This window comes from Hibiscus syriacus, unplaced genomic scaffold (genome assembly GCF_006381635.1).
Source record: "Hibiscus syriacus cultivar Baekdansim isolate YM2019G1 unplaced genomic scaffold, ASM638163v2 tig00117034_pilon, whole genome shotgun sequence".
NCBI classification, from domain to species: domain Eukaryota; kingdom Viridiplantae; phylum Streptophyta; class Magnoliopsida; order Malvales; family Malvaceae; genus Hibiscus; species Hibiscus syriacus.
In genome coordinates, this window is record NW_024063533.1 from 94348 (window position 1) to 116317 (window position 21970).

At 34.3% G+C, this 21970-nt stretch overlaps 1 pseudogene; it reads left to right on the top strand.

Annotated features, from left to right (window-relative positions):
- LOC120196839 overlaps positions 1-21039 on the top strand; it is a 29872-nt pseudogene extending 8833 nt beyond the window's left edge.
- Positions 21040-21970: the final 931 nt, after the last annotated feature.

The following is a 21970-nucleotide window of genomic DNA, read 5'->3' on the forward strand; positions in this document are numbered from 1 at the left end:
ATATGTATAAATGCCCCAGCTTGTATGCCCTAATTTCAAAAGAAATTGCGGATAAGATTAGGAACATAGAAGGCATTATCCGCTCGATTGCTAGGCCAACTAACTTAGAGGTAGTTGTTTTAGCAAAGTCGAGAATTGACTAAGTTAAGATGTGGGATTGGGGTTTATTTTTGGTTTTTTCTTGTTTGTGGTTGTATCTATTGTGTTTCAATTTTCTGGTTGTAATCTTTGGCTTTGTATTAATCTTTCTATAAATAAAATATGAGACACTCTTTTCCTCATTATGCTGATTTTTAATTCATCTTATTGTATCTTAGCAATCATGAAGGGGATTTTTAATGAGGTCTCCATTTCTTATAAAAAAACAAAAAACAATTAAGCTGAATTAAAATGACTGAAACCAACAAAATCTTTAAATTGTGATTTCAGAGATTCGGTTTCGATATATTTTTGTAACTTTTGAAATTCTTTTTACTGTTACTGCATTCTAAATTTGACATCTTCAATGAAAATATATTTAAAATAGTAAAAATTTTTTGATATGCAAACATTTTATTTACACTTTTTTAAGCAGTTAAGAAATCAAACTACAATTCATGGCTAGTTTGTGGTTTTGAAGGGAGGAATGGAAATCATTTCTCGTTCATTGTATTTGGAAAGAAATAGAGGGAAGAAAGAGATTTGGGGTAAAGTTGTAATTAAAATTGTTAAGAAATGAGTGTTCTCCTAGACTCCTATATTTGGAAGGATTGAATTTGGAAGGGAAAGGTACAAATCCACTCATTTTCCTTCCCTTTTTCCTCCATCTCTTAACAAATGAGGGAACCATTGGAAAAAATATTAGGCTTTGCTTAATAAGAAAGAAGGAGAACGATGGGAAAATATTCAAATAACGAAGCTATAATGTGGGAATCTTGAAGCCTGCCCATTAAGTTGGAAGTTTTTCCTCTCTACCCCTTTTACCCACCCTACCATCATCTGTTGGATGGGTGATTCTTTAAATGTACGCTCTCGTCTTGGAGATGGGTGATTCCTAAATGTTTGGGTCTAAATTACTTGTAATGCAAGCTATGTGTGGTACCCTAGCTTCAAACATTTCAGAATCACTCATAACTGTGGAAACTGAAAATATGTTTGTTTTTAGTATTTCTCATAGATTACAGTATACAAAGTTACCCTAGAGTGCCTACAACTATATAAACATTTGAAATTATTAGAGATAAGGTCAATCTTATCTAAACTAACCAATAACAAAATAACAAACTAAGTATATCAATAACTCACACTCCCCCTCAAGATGGTGAATATACATTATATAATCCCAACTTGCACATAAAATTATCAAAACTTCTTCTTGGTAGTGCTTTGGTAAGCACATCAACTAACTGTTGATTAGAATAAACATATGATAACTCATCTGCTCCACCATTAACATTCTCAGAAATAAACCTATCAATCTCAACGTGCTTAGTATGATCATGATGAACAGGATTTTTAGCAATCATGATGGCTTATTATTATTACTAAAATTCGAGAACTTGTCATCTTGATTTAGCTCCAACACCTTAAGTAACCTTAACAACACATCCCTTCACAAATTCGAAGAGCTAAAGCTCTATATTCCGCCTCAGTAATGCTCCTAGAAACAGTTGATTGTTTCTTGCTTTGCCATGTCACTAACTTCCCCATACAAAAAATACAATAACCAGTAGTTGATCTTCTCTCAGTCAACTTTCTATGCCAACTCGCATCCGCATGCACCTCAGATTTCCGAAAGATTAACCATGACCAGGAGTAGACTTTGAGTATCTTAGTATTCTATGGGCAGTAGTAAGATGCTCTTCTCTAGGATCAGATATATGCTGACTAATAATATTAACAGGAAATGTTATATCAGGTCGTGTTAAAAACAAGTAAATTGATTTCCCAACCAACGTTTGGTATTGATCCTTATCCATATGATCTCCCATGTCTTCCTTATCCATCTTTAAACTTGTATCCATTGGAGTTTCCACTTGCTTGCAACCTAACATCCCAAGTTTGGTCAAGAGATCAAGAACATCCTTTGATTAATGACAATTCCTAAATTTGATAGAGCTACTTCCATTCCCAGGAAATACTGTAATTTACCCAAATCCTTTATCTAGAACTCAATGTTCAAAAATCTTTTCAACCTGTTTCACACATCATCACCAGTAATAACAAATATCATCTACATACACAATTAGAATATCACGTTTGTTTTTAGGTGCTATATCTTCACAAAGAGTATGATCAACCTAGCATTGCCTGCGACCATCACTAAGAATTACCTATGTAAATCGGTCAAACCAAACACAAGGAGGACTATTAAGGCCATAGAGAGTTTTGCAATTTGCAAACCTTCTGAGTCTGAGTTTGTTTTCAGACCAGGAGGAAGCCTCATATACACATCGTCTTCTAGCCTCCCATTTAGAAAGACATTTTTATACAAAGTTGATGAAGCCCCCAGTCCTTGTTATCAGCCATACTAAGCAAAACTCGCACAATATGAGTTTAGTTGCTGGCGCAAACATCTCGAGAGCTCTAAGTTCATCTTCAACTACCTTTTTCTATTTCAAATCCTATAAAGCCTCCTCTATAGTTGTTGGTATTCTCACCTTGTCTAAACTGGCTATAAAAGCTTTGAAAGAAGACATTAATCTCCCATAGGAAACAAATCTTTGTATCATATGTTTTGTACATTGCCTAACACCCTTTGTTTTAGCAATAGGCAAATCGTCAAAATTCTATTAATTGAGAGGAACTTCACTACCTTTATTACCTTGTGAAGCAATCGGACTGACTGCCAACTCTTGGTAAGCACTAGACTGTAAAACAACCTCTGAAACATGTTTTGGGCGTCGTGTATAGACTCATAAGGTCTTGGTTGGTGTTTGAATATTGGTGGAGTTGAAGTGGGTGAAGGACTAGTGGGAGACATAAAAATAGGAGTAGGTATAGTAATATGACTTGAAAAAATGTTTGGGATAGAAGTTGACACAGGTTTCGAAAGAGCTAGGTTTCCAATGAACGGAGAAGGATGTAATCCATCCACACTATCCCCCTGGATTGCGGTCACTTGGAAATAATGAAATAATGAACCTGTTCAAGAAAAGAGATATCCATAGTGTCGTAACCGGTTTTCGTCCGGGTACGAAATATTTATTTGGCGGGAAAATTGATATGAATAAATGGTTTTGAAAATAATTTGAGAGTCGCCATCGGCCTTTTGGGTTAGGTAGGTCGAATACCTAAAAATTATTTTTTTAAAAGAGTTTTAAGAAAACATCAATTAAAAAATAAACTGATCTGCGTTTATAACTAAAAATTCGTTCTTTTTAATAATAAAAAGGGATTCGTGGTCGGTTACGTTTAGGGAAGGATTAGCACCCCTACAACGCCCAAAATTGGTATTTTTTAATTATAAATTGTCTCTTATTAAAATTTAAAAATTCAAAATATATTTAATTTATAATCCTATTATTTCAAAATTATATATAAAAAAATATTTAAAAATATCGGAAAAGGACTTCTAGGTGCCTTAAGACAACTCTTTTCTTTGATATTGATAAATATTAATTTAAATTAAATAATATTTTTTATAATTTTTAATTTTAAAATACCAGAATAGGACATCCAGTTGTATTAAGACTGTCCTTTTCTTCGATATTGAAAAATAAATATTAAAATAATTTATTAAAAATATATATAAATAATTATTTATTATATATATTTATAACTATATAATAATAAAAATATTTAAATATGTAAACAAATAAAACAATAAAAATACAATTAGAACAATATATTTAAAAGCAGTAAAATAAATGAAAACATTTAAAATTAGTGACTAAAATATAATAAAATTAAGATTAAAAATCTAATTCATAATTAATCAAAATTATAGGGATTAAACATACTATTTTTTATTTTATTAATTTAATGACTAAAATAAAACTATATAAAATTTGGATATTAGATTAAAATAAATTAAAACATATTATTCAGATTAAAATATTAATTATTAAAATTATAGGAGTAAATCTGTTATTTATCCTATATATATTATTTTAATATAAAGGACTAAAACAAATAAAAATGAAGTTAAAGAACCGAATTAAAAGGATTATAAACTTGATTTAGTGACTAAAATGTAAAGTTTACAAATTAAAGGGATAGCAGACAGGATTTAACTATTAATAATTACTCAAATAGCCCTCCCCAAAACGATGTCGTTTGGGAAGGGCTATTTAATACCCAAAACGGCCGGCCCTTCGGGCCATCTCTTTCATTTTCCAGTTTTCATTCTCTCTCTAACTGAGAGTGAATGAACAAAAGCTCTCCCTTCTCTCTAGCTTCCCTCACCGGAGGGAAGTCGGTCACCGGACGGCAACCGTCTGCCGCCGTGACCCTCACCGCCGGCCACCGCATCCGGTGGCCGAAAAATTTTATTTTTACACCATTAGATAGATCGGACCGTCCTAAGGACGGTTCCGGTGCTCTTTTCTCCTAAATGGCTCCTGATCGGAGCGAATCTAAAGAAGTACCTTCGGTTTCTGAAGGTTTTTGTGACGTTTGAAGGGGTCCGATGGCTTCCTCGGTAAGCTCCTTTCTTTTCCTTTCCTTTCTGTTTTGGTTTTTTTGCTGGTTGTGGGACGTTGCTCTCTGTTTTCTATCTCTCTCTGTCTCTGTGTTCTTTTCTTGTTCGCATATGGGGTGATGGCTTTATAGCCATCACCGGCACTCGTCTCAGACCGGTCCGAAGAGCGGATTTCGGTGAGTCACCAAACTATGTGGTGACTCACTGCTAGAGTAGCAACGTGGGTGACCATCTGGGTCTTCTGGAGGCTTCGATGGAGGCGTGGCACTGGCAGCAGAGGCGGCTGGAAGCTGGACCGTTGGCTGAGGCGGCTGGAATTTTTAGAAAACCCTAAAAGGGTTAGGGTTTCTCGGTCGGGTTGGGTTTGGGCTTCAGGTTTTGTAAATGGGCTTATATTTTGGGCTTGTAATATAAATAATATATATATAATAATAATAATAATTATTATTATAATAATAATAATAATAATAATAATAATAATAATAATATTAAAATAAAAAAAAATGAATATCTTCAGCTGCCCCTCTTTGCTTATTCTTAATAAGAATAGAGCAAAGACGAAAAGATAATAAGTTTTTTTTTCATTTGACTTCACTTGATTAGTATGGAGATGTTGAATAAATTCTTCTTTTTCTTTCAGATGAGTTCTTCTCATTATGAACTTTCCGCTGGGGATGATGTTGACCTCTTTCTTTCTATGATAGAGTCATTCAAAAGGTTGAATAAGCTCTTCTTATTATGAACTTCTTCTTCTCCTGATGAGTTCTTCTCATTATGAACTTCTCTGGGAAAACTGACCCATCAAGTGATGGATTTGAGCAAAAAATTGAACAAAGTCTTCTCATTATGAACTTCTTCTTCTTTCTTCAGATGAGTTCTTCTCATTATGAACTCGAACTGGAAAAGATAGTCCATCAAGTGATAGATTTGAACAAAAGGTTGAACAAATTCTTCTCGTTATGAACTTCTTCATCCTTCTTCAAGTAATGAGTTCTTCTCATTATGAACTATACCTGGAAATTTTAATCCATCAAGTGATAGATTTGAGCAAAAGGTTGAACAAATTCTTCTCATTATGAACTTCTTCATCCTTCTTCAGATGAGTTCTTCTCATTATGAACTTCTCTGGAAAAGCTGACCCATCAAGTGATGGATTTGAGCAAAAGGTTGAACAAATTCTTCTCATTTTGAACTTCTTCATCCTTCTTCAGATGAGTTCTTCTCATTACGAACTCGAACTGGAAAAGATAATCCATCAAGTGATGAATTTAAATCTTTGCTAAAATCTTTGAAATTCCTGTCAAAATTCAACATGGATGAGAATGAATGAAAATGCACCTATTTTTGCAAATGCCTAAATATGATGCATGACTGTTAAGTTATTTGATTTCAGATTGGTGAACTGAATATTTCTTCAGTTGTAGAAACCCAATAAATCTTTCTTCTTCATATCAGAGAATCTATCATCTTTGACAAATGTAGATATAATGTCACAAAATCTCTTGAGAATAAAACTCAATAGTATAGGCTCCTGAAAAGCTTGCCTGCATGTGACATGTTGATTCTGATAACAACTCATCTGATTATGAAATGACCTTTCAAGATGATTTCACAAATATCGATAGTTCTTTTAATACCGTGAAATCTTGAATTCTGATTCTGATGAGGAGAATAAACTGTTATACTTGAAAAAAATGGGATTCTCAGAGGCTGAAACTTCAATAACCATGGAGAGATGTGGTTCAGATTCATCAATTGCAAAATTGACAAATTTTATATGTACTGCTCAAATGGCTAAGGTTACTGACACATTTCTTCCGGTAAAAGATGGGAAGCCATTATGCGATGATCCCCATTACAAGAAAAGGCAAAATTCGAGCTATGATTTTTGGGAAAGGAATAAACAGAAGAAACTTGAAAAGAAGCTTCTTAATGAAGACGATCATGCAGTTCATCTTTTAATTCCAATGATTGGTTCTGTAGTTCCTACCAAACCAGATCAGATAACTCAAAGAACACTTCCAGAAGATGCTATTTAGTCTCCTTATTTCTACTATGAGAAAATTTATCTTTCAAATCCAATGATTGGTTCTGTGGTTTCATACTAAACCAGATCAGATAACTCAAAGAACACTTCCAGAAGATGCTATTGAGTCTCCTTATTTCTACTATGAGCAAATTCATCTTTCAAATTCAATGATTGGTTCTGTGGTTTCATATCAAACCAAATCAGATAACTCAAAGAAGATGCTATTAGCACATTTATCTTTCAAATTCAATGATTGGTTTTACCAAACCGGATCAGATAACTCAAAGAACACTTCCAAAAGATGCTATTAGCACATTTATCTTTCAAATTCAATGATTGGTTTTACCAAACCAGATCAGATAACTCAAAGAACACTTCCAGAAGATGCTATGAGCACATGGCATTTGTTCCAGTTAATGTTTAGACTGGGAGTACTTATTCGATGTAAAGCCAGAATTTGTAGATTCGAAGCATTTTCATGCTACTACACTGAAAAGGGCTATATTCATAATTCTGCCAATTAAGAACAGATTTTCTCTTATTCTGCTTCCTCCATGTGCTGATGCTTTTCTATTGACAAAGAAATGATGGCCTTCATGGGATCCAAGAACAAAGTTGAACTGTTTATAAACATGTACAGGAAGTGCCAAATTGACAGAAAGGATCTGTAAGTCTCTTGAAGCTTATGACAATGAGCCACATTCGAGTGTCCAGAAGTATGTTCTTGATGAGTGCTGAAAATGGAATCTAGTATGGGTTGGAAGGAATAAAGTTGCTCCACTTGAACCTGATGAGGTGGAAATGCTTCTAGGTTTCCTTAAAAACCATACATAAGGATCTGTATAGAGACATGTTTCCCATTGATATCAATGTCTTGTTTCTTTTTGCTGGAATCAGTGCTGCAAAGATCGCCTTCTACTGTCTTAGTATATCTTTGAAAACAGATGTGCAAGAACTGAATGGTGATCGGTTGGAGCAATTGATGAGTAGATTTGGCGGATTCGACCTTGTTGTCGGTAGCATCCCGTGTAACAATCTTGATGTTCATGGCTTTAAGATGGTGATGATTTGCTTACTTTATATTCCATGTTTTTAAAAGGTATTAACATAAAGTGATATTCAGATATCTTTAATTTATTTCAAAATTATGTTAATTCAATAAAAGAGTAAATTGAATTTTCGAAAATAAATTGAATCTCAAATAAATTGAACTTGAAATAGATAGAATTGTATTCAAAGTTATGGCAAGCATAAGAATGATAAAAATTCAAATATCTTAACAAATTATTAGCATAAGTATTTCTAAATTAATCAAGTTGACACAATTTAGAGAAATTATGTAAGCTTTTGTCTGGAAGATCTCAAACGTTGTCGAAATGCTTGTAGATGTGAAGTTTCTTCCAAACTGTCAAAATCTTAAGAGGGTTCAATTGCCAGATGCCTAATATCAACCTGTATTTGAGCCGCCTTTTCAGGTTTTCAACTCAAATCCTTCCTTTGGTTACAAGATGCCCTTTGCGGGTTTTCATCTTGACTCCCTTTTTTCTTCTTTTTTCTTCTTTTTTTTTTCTCTTTTTCTCTCTTTTTTTTTCTCTTGAAGCATAATATTTCTTGATAGAATCTGAGTTTATTGGATTTCTTAGAATTTTTCCATCCATTTCTGCCAAGATCAAGGCTCCTCCGGAAAAGGCCTTTTTCACAACGTATGGCCCTTCCCAATTAGGCATCCATTTCCCACGGAAATCTTTATGTATAGGCAAAATCTTTTTAGTACTAGATCACCCTCTTGGAATTCTCTTGGATGTACTTTTTTTTCATGAGACTTCATCATCCGTTTCTGATACATCTGTCCATGGTAAATAGCTTTCAATCTTTTCTCCTCAATAAGGTTCAATTGATCAAATCTAGCTTGGATCCATTCAGATTCATCCAATTTTATTTCTCTCAATATTCGAAGGGATGGAATCTCAACTTCAATTGGTAAGACTGCTTCCATCCCGTAGACTAAAGAAAAAGGCGTTGCCCCAATAGATGTTCGCACAGTAGTTCGGTATGCGTATAGAGCAAAATGTAACTTCTCGTGCCAATCTTTGTAAGTTTCAGTGGTCTTTGTAATGATTCTCTTGATGTTCTTATTTGCTGCTTCAACTGCCCCATTCATCTTTGGACGATATGCCACTGAGTTTGCATGTTTGATCTTAAACTGTGCACAAAGTTCGGTCATCATTTTGTTGTTCAGGTTCAGAGCATTGTCTGTAATGATCCTTTCTGGTAGACCATATCGGCAAACTATCCCTTTCTTTATGAATTTGCAGACTGTGGACCTCTTAGTATTGGCATATGAAACAGCTTCAACCCATTTGGTAAAATAATCAATTGCCACAAGGATGAAACAATGTCCATTCGATGCTTTTGGTGTGATTGCGCCAATGACATCTATTCCCCACATAGAAAATGGCCAGGGTGCTGTCATTACATGTAAAGGAGATGGGGGTACATGAATCTTGTCTTCATATATCTGGCATTTATGACATTTTCTTGCATAATCAATGCAATCTGTGTGCATGGTAGCCCAATAGTATCCATATCTCATTATTTTTTTGGCCATGGAAAGACCATTTGCATGTGTTCCACATATTCCACTGTGTACTTCTTCAATGAAGTTTCGAGCTTCGCTGGTATTTAAACATCTCAATAGCATTTGATCATTGCTTCTTCTATACATAATCTCGCCATCAAGAAAATATCCAGCAGCCATTCTTCTCAAGGTTCTTTTATCAATTTCCGATGCATTTGGTGGATAACTTTGATTTTTGATATATTGCAGAATATCATGATACCATGGTTTACCATCTACCTCTTCTTCCACACTATAACAATGTGCAGGAATTTCATATACTTGCATTTTGATTGGCGTCATATCAACTTTTTTCGTTGCCTGAAACATAGCAGCTAATGTAGCCAAAGCATCTGCCATTTGATTTTCTTCTCGAGGGAGATAATTGAAGGTAACTCTCTCAAATTCTTTCACTAATGCGAGGGTAAAATTTCGGTATTCCAACAATTTGGGATCTTTTGTTTCCCATTCTCCTCGCAATTGATACACCACTAACGATGAATCTCCATATATTTTGAGACATTTGATTTTTCTTTCTATAGCTGCTTTCAATCCCATGACACAAGCTTCATATTCTGCCATGTTATTGGTGCAAAAGAACTCCAGTCTACTTGTAAAGGGATAATAAACATTTTCTGGAGAAATTAACACTGCCCCGATTCCTCGTCCCAAAGCATTGGATGCTCCATCAAAGTAAAGCTTCCAAGATACATATGTGTCATTTGTTCTGACTTTTTCATTCATGGATATACATAACAAATCTTCATCAGGAAAATTGAAACTCAAAGGCTGATAATCATTTGATACACGACTGGCCAGAAAATCAGCTATTACAATTCCTTTTATTGCTTTTTGGTTGACATATACAATATCAAACTCAGATAATAACATCTGCCATCTAGCCATTCTGCCTGTCAAAGCTGGTGATTCCATTAAGAATTTCAAAGGATCAAGTTTGGATATCAACCAAGTAGTATGGTATAACATATATTGTCTGAGTCTTCGAGTAGTCCATACCAAAGCACAACATAATTTTTGTATTGGTGGATATCGAATTTCACAATCGGTAAATTTCTTGCTCAGATAATAAATAGTTTTTTCTTTTCTTCCAGATTCATCATGCTGTCCTAGTACACATCCCATCAAATTTTCGAAGACCGACAAGTAGATAATTAATGGTCTATCAGGCATTGGTGATATTAAAATTGGGGCATTGGATAAATATTTCTTAATAATATCCAAAGTTTCTTGACATTCTTCATTCCAGACTTCAGGATTGTTCTTTCGAAGTAATTTGAACACTGGATCACATTTGTCAGTTAATTGAGAAATGAACCGAGATATAATTTAATCTTCCCAAAAAGCCTCGAACTTTTTTTTTTGTATTGGGTGGTGGAAGATCTTGAATTGCTTTTACTTTATCTGGATCAATCTCGATTCCTTTTTTGCTGACCACAAATCCCAAAAGTTTCCCAGAAGTTACCCCAAAAGTGCATTTGGCAGGGTTAAGCTTTAATTGATATTTCCTCAATCTCTGGAAAAGCTTTCTCAAATTTTGAATATGTTCTTCTTCAGTTCGGGATTTGGTAATCATGTCATCCACGTATACTTCAATCTCTTTGTGCATCATGTCATGAAACAAAGTTACCATGGCTCTTTGATACGTGGCCCCTGTATTTTTCAATCCAAATGGCATCACTTTATAACAGAATGTGCCCCACATGGTTACAAATGTTGTTTTTTTCCATGTCTTCAGTATTCATTTTTATCTGATTATATCATGAAAAGCCATCCATAAATGAAAACCATGCGTGCCCTGCAATATTGTCCACCAATGTGTCTATGTGGGGTAATGGAAAGCTATCTTTCGGACTAGCTTTGTTGAGATCTCTGTAATCCACACACATTCGAACTTTCCCATTTTTCTTTGGTACGGGAACAATGTTGGCTACCCATTCTGGGTATTTAGATGCCTGTAGGAAACCTGCATTGATCTGTTTCATTACTTCTTCTTTGATTTGCAACAACATTTCTGGCCTCATTCGTCTGAGCTTTTGTTGGACCGGTTTATATTCTGGATTGATTGGAATCTTGTGTATCACTATATCTGTGCTTAAACCAGGCATATCTTGATAAGACCAGGCAAAGATATCTTTGAACTCTTGAAGGAGATTTATCAATTCTTGTTTTATCTGAATTGTCAGAGTAGTACCAATTTTCACCTCTTTTATTTCTTCATCTGTTCCCAAATTCACAGTCTCAATCTCTTCTTTGTGGGGTAGAATTTGTTTGTCTTCTTTTTCTACCAATCTTAATAGTTCATTAGGAACATCACATTCCAGTTCATCTTCATACCCATTGATTTCTTCCAGACATATAGGTTGCTCTAAATTTATCTCTTGATTAAATTTAGGAATAAACATGCTATTAACATGGTGACACCTGCAAATTTAAGTCGTACATATTTCCGAAAGAATATAGTAAATTTATGAAATAAATAAATGTAAAAATGTAAGAAAATGTAAAGAATGATTGCCATCTGAAAATTTTAAAGAAAATTTCTTATATTTAACATAATTTCCTTTACAAGATAACAAAAAGTTTTCATATTTTTGAGCTAAACATAAAGATTAGTTCTGAATATTACTCTGCGTTAATATTAAAAACTATAGGAAGATCTTCAGTGGTCCAATTGTTGAGTGTTTCTCCAGGAAAACATGGGCGAATCCTATCCAAGTATTTGCCAGTCTTGTTGTCATTCATGATCATGTTGATAAATAATCCATTCATAGCTTCTTCAACTATGTTTTGATCTTTCGTCAACTTTTCTTCTTTAAAGACTTCAACAAGTTGCTGTTCTACATTAATTGTCCCCCCTGATCTGAATGGGGTATTTAACTGTGGGAAAAGCATGTGTTCCCAAAGGATTTCTTTCCCTTTCAACCTTGCCTTTCTGTCTTCACATCTTCTTTTCATCTCTTTGTTCTTTTGCTGAAAATTGGGCTTAAATCCAAGCCCAAAACGATCTTTCTTCATCTTTATACTGACAGGAACTGAAATCCCTTGAAGATTCTTTCCTAAACCTTTCCCAGCTTTAGCTCCGATGCCTAAAGTTTGTTGTACCGTCATCTTGGTGCAATCAGATAATCTGGGATATGGAATTTTGCTTCCTTCTGCAATAAAGGTTGCATTGACAAATTCAAGAGCTCGGAAAGAGCATTCAAGAGCATCATCATTGGTTTCGATATATGGAACATCACTTGTTATAGACGCAATGATTTCTTCTTCAGCTCCTACGCATATTAGTTGTCCATCAACAACAAATTTCAATTTCTGATGTAATGAAGAAGGAACGGCTCCTGCTGAATGAATCCATGGCCTCCCTAATAAACAATTATATGTAGGGTGGATGTCCATCACCACAAAGTCAATATTGTACACGACTGGTCCAATTAACAACGGTATTTCCATTTTCCCAAGCACTTCTTTTTGAGTACCATCAAATGCTCGCACTACATTCTGATAACTCTTCATGTGTGATTGATCCACAGGCATTCTTTGAAGTGTGACTAGAGGCATCAAGTTGAGAGCGGATCCATTGTCAATCAATACTCCTGGCAACACATGACCATGACAATGTGTCGTGATGTTCAAAGCTTTTACTGACCCCATTCCGCCTTCTGGTATTTCATCATCCGTGAACGTTATGTAATTGTCAGCGGCTATATGCCCACAATTCTGTCAAGTTTATTGAGGGATATCTTCAGGGATAAATGTTTGATTGAGAATTTTCATCAAAGCATTTCTATGTGCTTCTGAATTCATCAATAGATCAAGAATAGAAATTCTCGCTTGTTGTTTGTGTAGTTGTTCAACTACACTATACTCACTATGTTTCAGGAATTTCAAAAATTCTTGAGCTTGTTTTTCTGTCACAGGCTCATTGAATGCTGGAGGGGATTCATCATCAAATACCTTCTGAGGTATTGCCATGGCTTTTCCTTTTTCTTTCACTTGTTCTGAAGCATTGGATGTTTCGAGAGAGTAACATCTCCCACTTCTTGTAAAGAAATCGACTTCGCTTACTGCTTCAGTCGTCGATGTTGTATCCAAACTCTGTATTTTCTCTTCTGTTTTTTCTAGAGAAACAGATCCTCCTACCATTGAAACATTGGTAGTATAATTCCAAGGTACCCTGCGGGTATCTTTGTATGGAAATGGTAGAGGAGTGGTGATAACTACTTTCGGCTTTATTATTGCAGGAATCGCCGTAGATGATTTCACATTAATGATCACAGGATCATTTATTCTTTGATTAGGTTTAGAATCCTCTGATGAGCAAAATCATCTTTTTTTCCCTGGTTCTTCTTCAAAGAATTCTATTCTCTGTTGTTCATCAATTTTTGCACCAAATCCCTAAACTCAGGACATAGTTGAATTTTATGCCCATTCTCCTGATGATATTCACAATAATTCTTGCCTTCATTCTGCTTTGGCCTGAATTGTTGTGGAATTATACCGGCTAAAGAGAGTTGCTGGAATACCCAAACAAAAGGAGATTTAATTTCAGAAATGTCAGTTTTTGCTTTCTTTCTATTCTCTTCTTGAATTGCATTCACGTTTTTATCTCCATGATTTGGCAATGGATGATTTGATGCAGATGGTGTATTGAATTCCAACTTTCCAGTGTTGATCAAATTTTGAACCACCCTTTTGAATGCCAAACAGTTTTCAATAGAATGACCTGTAATTCCTTCATGATAAACACAGTATGCCTTTGTATCATACCAAGGAGGGAATGGTGGTTGCATGGGAACTAAAGGATAGGGCCGTATGACATCTGCTTTTAACAGCGAATCATAGATCTCCGCATATGGTACTGGTAAAGGTGTAAAAGACAACCTTTCATTTTCCTTTCGAGATCCTCTGGACTCTGCTCGATTAGTGTTTGTTTTCTCTTTCTTAACCCTTGGCTGGGTTATTGTAACACTTTTTGATGAATCCTTGTTGTAAGAGTTTGCATTGTTAACTTCATTCTCTTTTTTCCGGTACATAGGTCTTTTGGAACTAGACCCCTCATTTGATTCAATTTTGCCACTTTTCAAGACATTTTCAATGAGTTCTCCAGAAATGACCAAATCTGCAAAATTTCTGGTTGCATTCCCCATTAGATGATTTAAATAAGGAGCTTTCAATGTATGGACAAATATTACTGTGGCCTCTTTTTCTGACAAAGGTGGTTGAACTTGGGTTGCTTTGTCACGCCATCTCTGGGCATACTGTCTGAACGTTTCATTATTCTTTTTCTCCAAATTTTGGAGAGTCCATCTATCAGGGACCATGTCTGTTACATGGCGGTATTGCTCTAGGAATGCTTTAGCCAAATCTTTCCAGGATCTAATGTTGGCTTTGGTCAATTGAGTATACCATTTTAGAGCCGGTCCTGTCAAACTATCCTGAAAGTAGTGAATTAGCAATTCCTCGTCTTTCACATATCCTGCCATTCTTGGACAAAACATAGTAATGTGGGATGAAGGGCATGTAGTACCGTCATATTTATCAAATTCGGGAGCTTTGAACTTGATGGAGAGGATTAAGTCTGGAACCAAACTCAACTCACTGGCGTCAAACCCATAGAATGATTCAGTTATTTCCACAGATTTCATTCGTTCTTCTAAGCTCTTGATCTGTCTGGTCAATTCTTCATTTACTTTTTGTTTCTCATTCAGCTCATTCAAATCTGTGATTAAATGCTCAGTATTAAGATCCCCTATTTTCACATCTGATATAAGCGGATTTTTGCTTGAAGATGCAGGATCCACTTGTTGATTTTCATGTGGTTTGGCTTCTTGTAATGCAGATGTACGAGCATTGATTTGTATAGGTGTAGTACCAGAATGATAAATTGGTTCTGGTGGAAAACCTAGAGGATACATAGATTCTTGGTCGAAAGATACATGATTTTCATGTATTTTTCCAATGATAGCCTGTCTCTTAAACATGTCTCCTATTTTCTGCATCATGCTGTCTTGTGAATTTGCAATATTGGCTTCAATTTTCTCCAGCTTCATTCTCATTTCTGCTTGTTCTTTATTATGCTGTTCCTTAATACGTTGTATTTTATCCTCCATAATTCTCTTAGTAGCTTGTCTAGTACCGTAGTGATGTTGTATTTCTCTTTTGGCCAGAATAACTGCGATTGAAAAATCTTTTAATATTATTTTTTTTCCAAATTTTAATTAATGAATTTTATATTAATAATAAAAATTATTCATAAAAAAAATCATGAAATGAATAATGAATGTATGCAAAATGCATGTATGCAAAAAGGTATTGATCCCAAAAAGTTAATTATCATAGAACAACTTTCATCGGCATACAAAAGTTTCTTTATAATAGTTCATAACTACAGATAAGGCGTAGCTTTCCTATTAAGCTCTATAATTTCTTTCATTAACCATGACACCTTCTTTCCGCACTTAGAAACTGGATCAACGTGATGCTCAATTATTTTGGCTTCAACAGCTAGTTCCCCAACATATCTAGCAACTTCGCTCATTTGTACCATGGCCTCGAACACCATATTACTTCTTTCTTCGCTTCTTTCAACATAGAAATCAGTTGACTTTTGCCATTGTTCATTCGTTCCTTCAAGAGTTTGCTCTAACTCAATGATTCTGACTTGACAATTGTGCAGAATTTTTTCAAGATCTCTAATGCGTCTTCGCAGTGAAGCACTTTCCTCATTACTTTCTTTGAGATCATTAGGTCCTAGACGAACCTTTTCTTGAAATAATGATTCTTCAAGTTGAAAAATGTAAGCGTTAAACTCTAAGTTTTTGTTTCTAGACTGATCCAGATCTTCTTCAAGTTTTGTTCGTGCTTCTTGCGTTCTTTGATTAATCTTCTGGATTTGAACATTCTTGTTTCTGCATCTTTGCATCCAATTACTAGCCACTTTTGCTCTATCTCAAGTTTGGTGTTGAAATTCTTTCTTTCCAGCTCCCATTTTTCTTTTTCAACATTGAATTCTTCAATCTTTTGGCCCCTGACTTCAAGTTCAGCAATCAGCTGGTTCATTTCAGATTCAAATCCCTGGAACATGATATTTTTCTCTCCTTCAAATTTATCAAAGATGTCATTCTTCATTTCTTCTAAATCTTTGGCTCGAACCCTTTCTCTTTGCATTTCATTCATGATCTCGCGGTGTTCAGCCTTGTGTTTTATAATTCGCTCTCTTCTGTCGACCTCAAAATCTTCCATTTTTTGCTTTCCTTTCCCAAGGCTTTTGAGTAGACAGCTATTCTTTCCTTTCATATCTTCAACTCGACTTTTCTCGATGTTCAATTCTCTGGTCATCTGTACCGTTGATTGGCTTGGTCCTGATGCTTTCCGGGATTTATATAACTCTTGGTAATTTTTCTTTAATGCTCTAAATTCACCATCAATTTTTTCTTTGTTTTCTCTCAACATTGCACATTGTGATGAATGAAAGTCAATATCAACACCCAACATAGCTTTATCTCGTCTCATTTGCTCTAATTCTCTTGACCAGCCTTCTTTTTCTGCTTCAAACTCAGCTCTCAGGATTTCAATCTCTGATGGAACCACCTTAATGCGATCTTCCATAGGATATCCTCATTTTGATATGGTAGAGGAATATTTTCATTTTTCCTGACATATCTCCATTCTTCATAATCAGGAGTTAACATTTCTTTTGCTGCTTTAGCTCGGATACAAAAAATTGTTTTCCAAGCTGTAACGGCTTCCATGATATTTCTTTTATAATTTTTGCTGTGGAATGCGAACTCAGATGACTGTAATCCAGCAGTGACAGGTATAAATTGACGACCTTCATACTGTCTTATGACCAGAAGTGGTGCATATCCAATTCCTCCCCATAATCCGAGCAGCATTATCCAATTGTAATCACCACATTTGTAAAAGAATTCCCTTTGGATTTGCCACGGGGCTCGCCAAACAACGTCATTACTTTGCAGATTTCGAAAGGCATTAATCCACATATCTTTCTTAATTTCTTTCGGCCATTCTTGCTCCAGAAATTCTTTTAATGGTGAATAATCCGTATTAAAGCGTCGGTATGAAACCTTTTCTGTCCTCCAAAAATGACTACGGATCCAAACATATAACAACTGAGTACACCTTGAGAATCGTCCACCTCCTAGCTTTCTACAAGCATTTAACGATCTGAAGGTCTCTGCTAGGATTGCAGAAGCAGGATTAATCTTTTTCGATAGCTGTTCAAACAAATCTACCACTGCAGCTTCAACATATCCCAATACTTTTGGGAAGATGACCATACCATACATACCCAGAGCAAATAGATCGGATCGTACTTTAGTATCTGGATGACTCTGAATAAGTTCTTTAATGTTGGTCCAAGCAATGCCTTCGCTTTCGCCTTTTTGTTTTGTACGGGATGCTACCCATTCTTCTCGTACCCCGGCAATCTTTGCTAATTTAACTCGAAAGGGTTGAGTTTTAATTGACTTTGAATAGATTCGATTCTCCAAAGCACCTTCGATATGTAACAAAGTTGTGTATTCTTCAATAGTAGGGACCAAGTCCTCTTTATTGAGAGTGAAGCAATTGTACCCTGGATTCCAGAATTGAATTAGGGCTCTGAGTAATTCATCATCAACTTCGACATAGAGCAAATATGGGATGTCTCCGTAAGTCTGATAAAATTGCAATTTTTTATTTGAATCCCAACTTTCCCAAATACTTCTCAAATCTTGCATATCATTTCTTTTTAGTGAAACTGGAGCATAACTGGCCAAGTCAGATACATAATCATCCTGCAGATTGTCTCCTTCTTGTCTTTGTAAGTCCTCAGCCCACTGTCTTACTTCTGAGTTTTGAATTACTTGATTTGAACACTTTTTATCCATGGATGAAGGCTTTCCAATGAAACAATTAACACAAGGATCAATGCCTTTTATCCTGTATGATGCTATGCAAACAGAAAAAATAAAGAACACACAAAAAGAAATGAATTAGTTTATATAATAAAGAAATTTAATAATAACATTTACCTAAATATTTTTATTTAAACATGCTTTTTCTAAATTTAAATAATTTGAATATACATGTAATTTAATCAGTAAAATAAATAAATTAACAGGAAAGTTAGAATTCATTTCTCCTGTGTGTACACCTATTTTGGACAAAATTTCGGCATGACTTCAGATCGGAAGAGTTTCTAGGTTTTTTTATATGCAGGGTTTCAGATCTAAGAATAAAAGTACCCGAATTGTCTTTGTTAGTGCCCCCTTGGGTTGCTAACCCTCAACCCTAGTCCATCACAGACTAAAGTGGATCGAGTTCAATTCGAGGGGATACATTTCTCTATGCCTGACACGGAGAATAAATTCTCACGAAGACATAGAGCATATGAACCCCGAAAGTTACTTGCTAGGTCTAACACGGAGAATAAATTCTCACGAAGACGTCGCTTTCACTCCCACTTAAAAGGGGCAAACTCAATTGTAGAGCTTATGTTATGCAATGCAAGTATTGTGTGTGAGGAGAAATGTTCAAACCTTTGACAGAAAAATAAATAATGAAATAAAATACTTGTAAATAAAATGAAATATTAATAATATATATAAATACTAAAAAATAATAGTATATATATAAAAAAATTATAATTAATATATGAAATTTTAATTTATAATTAATAGAGACAATTTATAATTGATTTTTAAAAGTTTGACCAGGTCCCTAGTGGAGTCGCCAAGCTGTCGTAACCGGTTTTCGTCCGGGTACGAAATATTTATTTGGCGGGAAAATTGATATGAATAAATGGTTTTGAAAATAATTTGAGAGTCGCCATCGGCCTTTTGGGTTAGGTAGGTCAAATACCTAAAATTATTTTTTAAAAGAGTTTTAAGAAAACATCAATAAACTGATCTGCATTTATAACCAAAAATTCGTTCTTTTAATAATAAAAAGGGATTCGTGGTCGGTTACGTTTAGGGAAGGATTAGCACCGCTACAACGCCCAAATTGGTACTTTTTAATTATAAATTGTCTCTATTATTAAAATTTAAAAATTCAAAATATATTAATTTATAATCCTATTATTTCAAAATATATAAAAAAAAATATTTAAAAATATCGGAAAAGGACTTCTAGGTGCCTTAAGACAGCTCTTTTCTTTGATATTGATAAATATTAATTTAAACTAAATAATATTTTTTATAATTTTTAATTTTAAAATACCAGAATAGGACATCTAGTTGTATTAAGACTGTCCTTTTCTTCGATATTGAAAAATAAATATTAAAATAATTATTAAAAATATATATAAATAATTATTTATTATATATTTAAATATATAATAAAAATATTAAATATGTAAACAAATAAAACAATAAAAATACAATTAGAACAATATTTAAAGCAGTAAAATAAATGAAAACATTTAAAATTAGTGACTAAAATATAATAAAATTAAGATTAAAAATCTAATTCATAATTAATCAAAATTATAGTGATTAAACATACTATTTTTATTTTATTAATTTAATGACTAAAATAAAACTATATAAAATTTGGATATTAGATTAAAATAAATTAAAACATATTATTCATATTAAAATATTAATTATTAAAATTATAGGACTAATCTGTTATTTATCCTATATATATTATTTTAATATAAAGGACTAAAACAAATAAAATGAAGTTAAAGAACCGAATTAAAAGGATTATAAACTGATTTAGTGACTAAAATGTAAAGTTTACAAATTAAAAGGATAGCGGACATGATTTAACTATTAATAATTACTCAAATAGCCCTCCCAAAACGACGTCGTTTGGGAAGGGCTATTTAATGCCCAAAACGGGGCCTTCGGGCCATCTCTTTCATTTTCCAGTTTTCATTCTCTCTCTAACTGAGAGAGAATGAACAAAAGCTCTCCCTTCTCTCTTTCCCTCACCGGAGGGAAGCCGGTCACCGGACGGCAACCGTCTGCCGCCGTGACCCTCACCGCGGCCACCGCATCGGTGGCCGGAAAATTTTATTTTACACCATTAGATAGATCGGACCGTCCTAAGGACGGTTCCGGTGCTCTTTTCTCCTAAATGGCTCCTGATCGGAGCGAATCTAAAGAAGTACCTTCGGTTTCCAAAGGTTTTGGTGACGTTTGAAGGGGTCCGGTGGCTTCCTCGGTAAGCTCCTTTCTGGATGCATGTTCATGTTGGGGTTGGTTTTTTGGTTGATCTTGTATCGGATATTGGTAATTTTGGCATATATTTTGGCTATGATTAATAAAGGCCGGGTATTCTTTTCCCCTTCCGCTGTCTTGATTGAGTTACGAAACGATCGAGGTATGAGAAGGTTTTTAACGAGGTCGTCTTATCTTTCAAAAAAAAAAAAAAGATTGAATAGCATTGCCCATGGTTAGAATGTAATACCAATAATCAAATCAACATCCATGAAAACCATACATAGGTATGTTTGAATTATCTGCTGTGGCTTTTTGCTAATTAACGTGAACTTTCTGACTGATGATAATCAACCTTAATTTTGAGGTGGAAAGTCGAAAAAGTTCTGAAGAGACAGACATCAATGGAGAATAAATTCATGGCGGTATTTGTAACCTTAGTTTTCAGATTGTTTGCTATTATGAGGCTATGATAGATATGTGTTGAGGATTACATGTCATTATTAGTGTCAAAGAATGTAGAAGCCAAGGAAATTTTGGTCTTGTAGCTCTTCCTGGCTTTCTTGCTATGCAGTTGTAGCATAATCATTTTTATATTTGGGATTTAGTTAGATGGTCTTTCTGTACATTTGTTTCAATTTGTATTGGAGCACCCGATTATTACTGGTGACAACACGCTTGGGATAGTTTTTTATTTATTTAGAATTCGAATTCAGTTTGGATGGGTTATATTGAATTCGGGTTTAAGGTAAAAAAATCCACTCAAGTTGACATAATTAGAATTATTTCTTATATGTTTAAGGGTAATTGTAATAATAGATTTTTTATTTTACTTTTTAATTAACTCTTTATTTTATCTAATAAAATGAATTATATATATATATAGATTAGGTCGAGTCGAGTGTAAATTATTCTAAAATTAAGTTGGATTTTAGTCAATGGGATCCTCCTAAATCTCGCATCAAGTTTGGAGAGATTGAAAAAATTGATTTTTGAAACGTCAAAAACTCAATTAGACTCGACGTATGGGGAAATCGCATTAAACTGCGACCTTTTGTAGTTTCAAAATTTATCTAAAACAACAAGATCAAAATTATCAAAATTGCACAGTGGACAAACTCGTGAAACTATTGAATATTGAAGCACAAAAAAATCCAATAAAGAACAATAATGGAGAGAATACTAAATTTATAAGGGTCAACGAAATATCGTCTACTCTCTGGCACCACCAACGGATGTCAACTTCATATCAAAAAATTATAACAAATGGAATTCCTTAGAATTCCCAAAATATTAAAAGTGAGAGAATGATGAAAAACGAAGGAAGAGATGATTTTTGGGATGATTCTAAATGAAAATGATTAGTCTTATCTATATTGAGCTTCAAGAACACTTATAAATAACTAATAGTTTAGAGACCAAATGAGTGATTTTAAATCTCCTTTTCAAACCATTGGCAACTTGCCAACATGAATTCTTTGGTGATATAAAAATAAAATTGAATTCTTTAT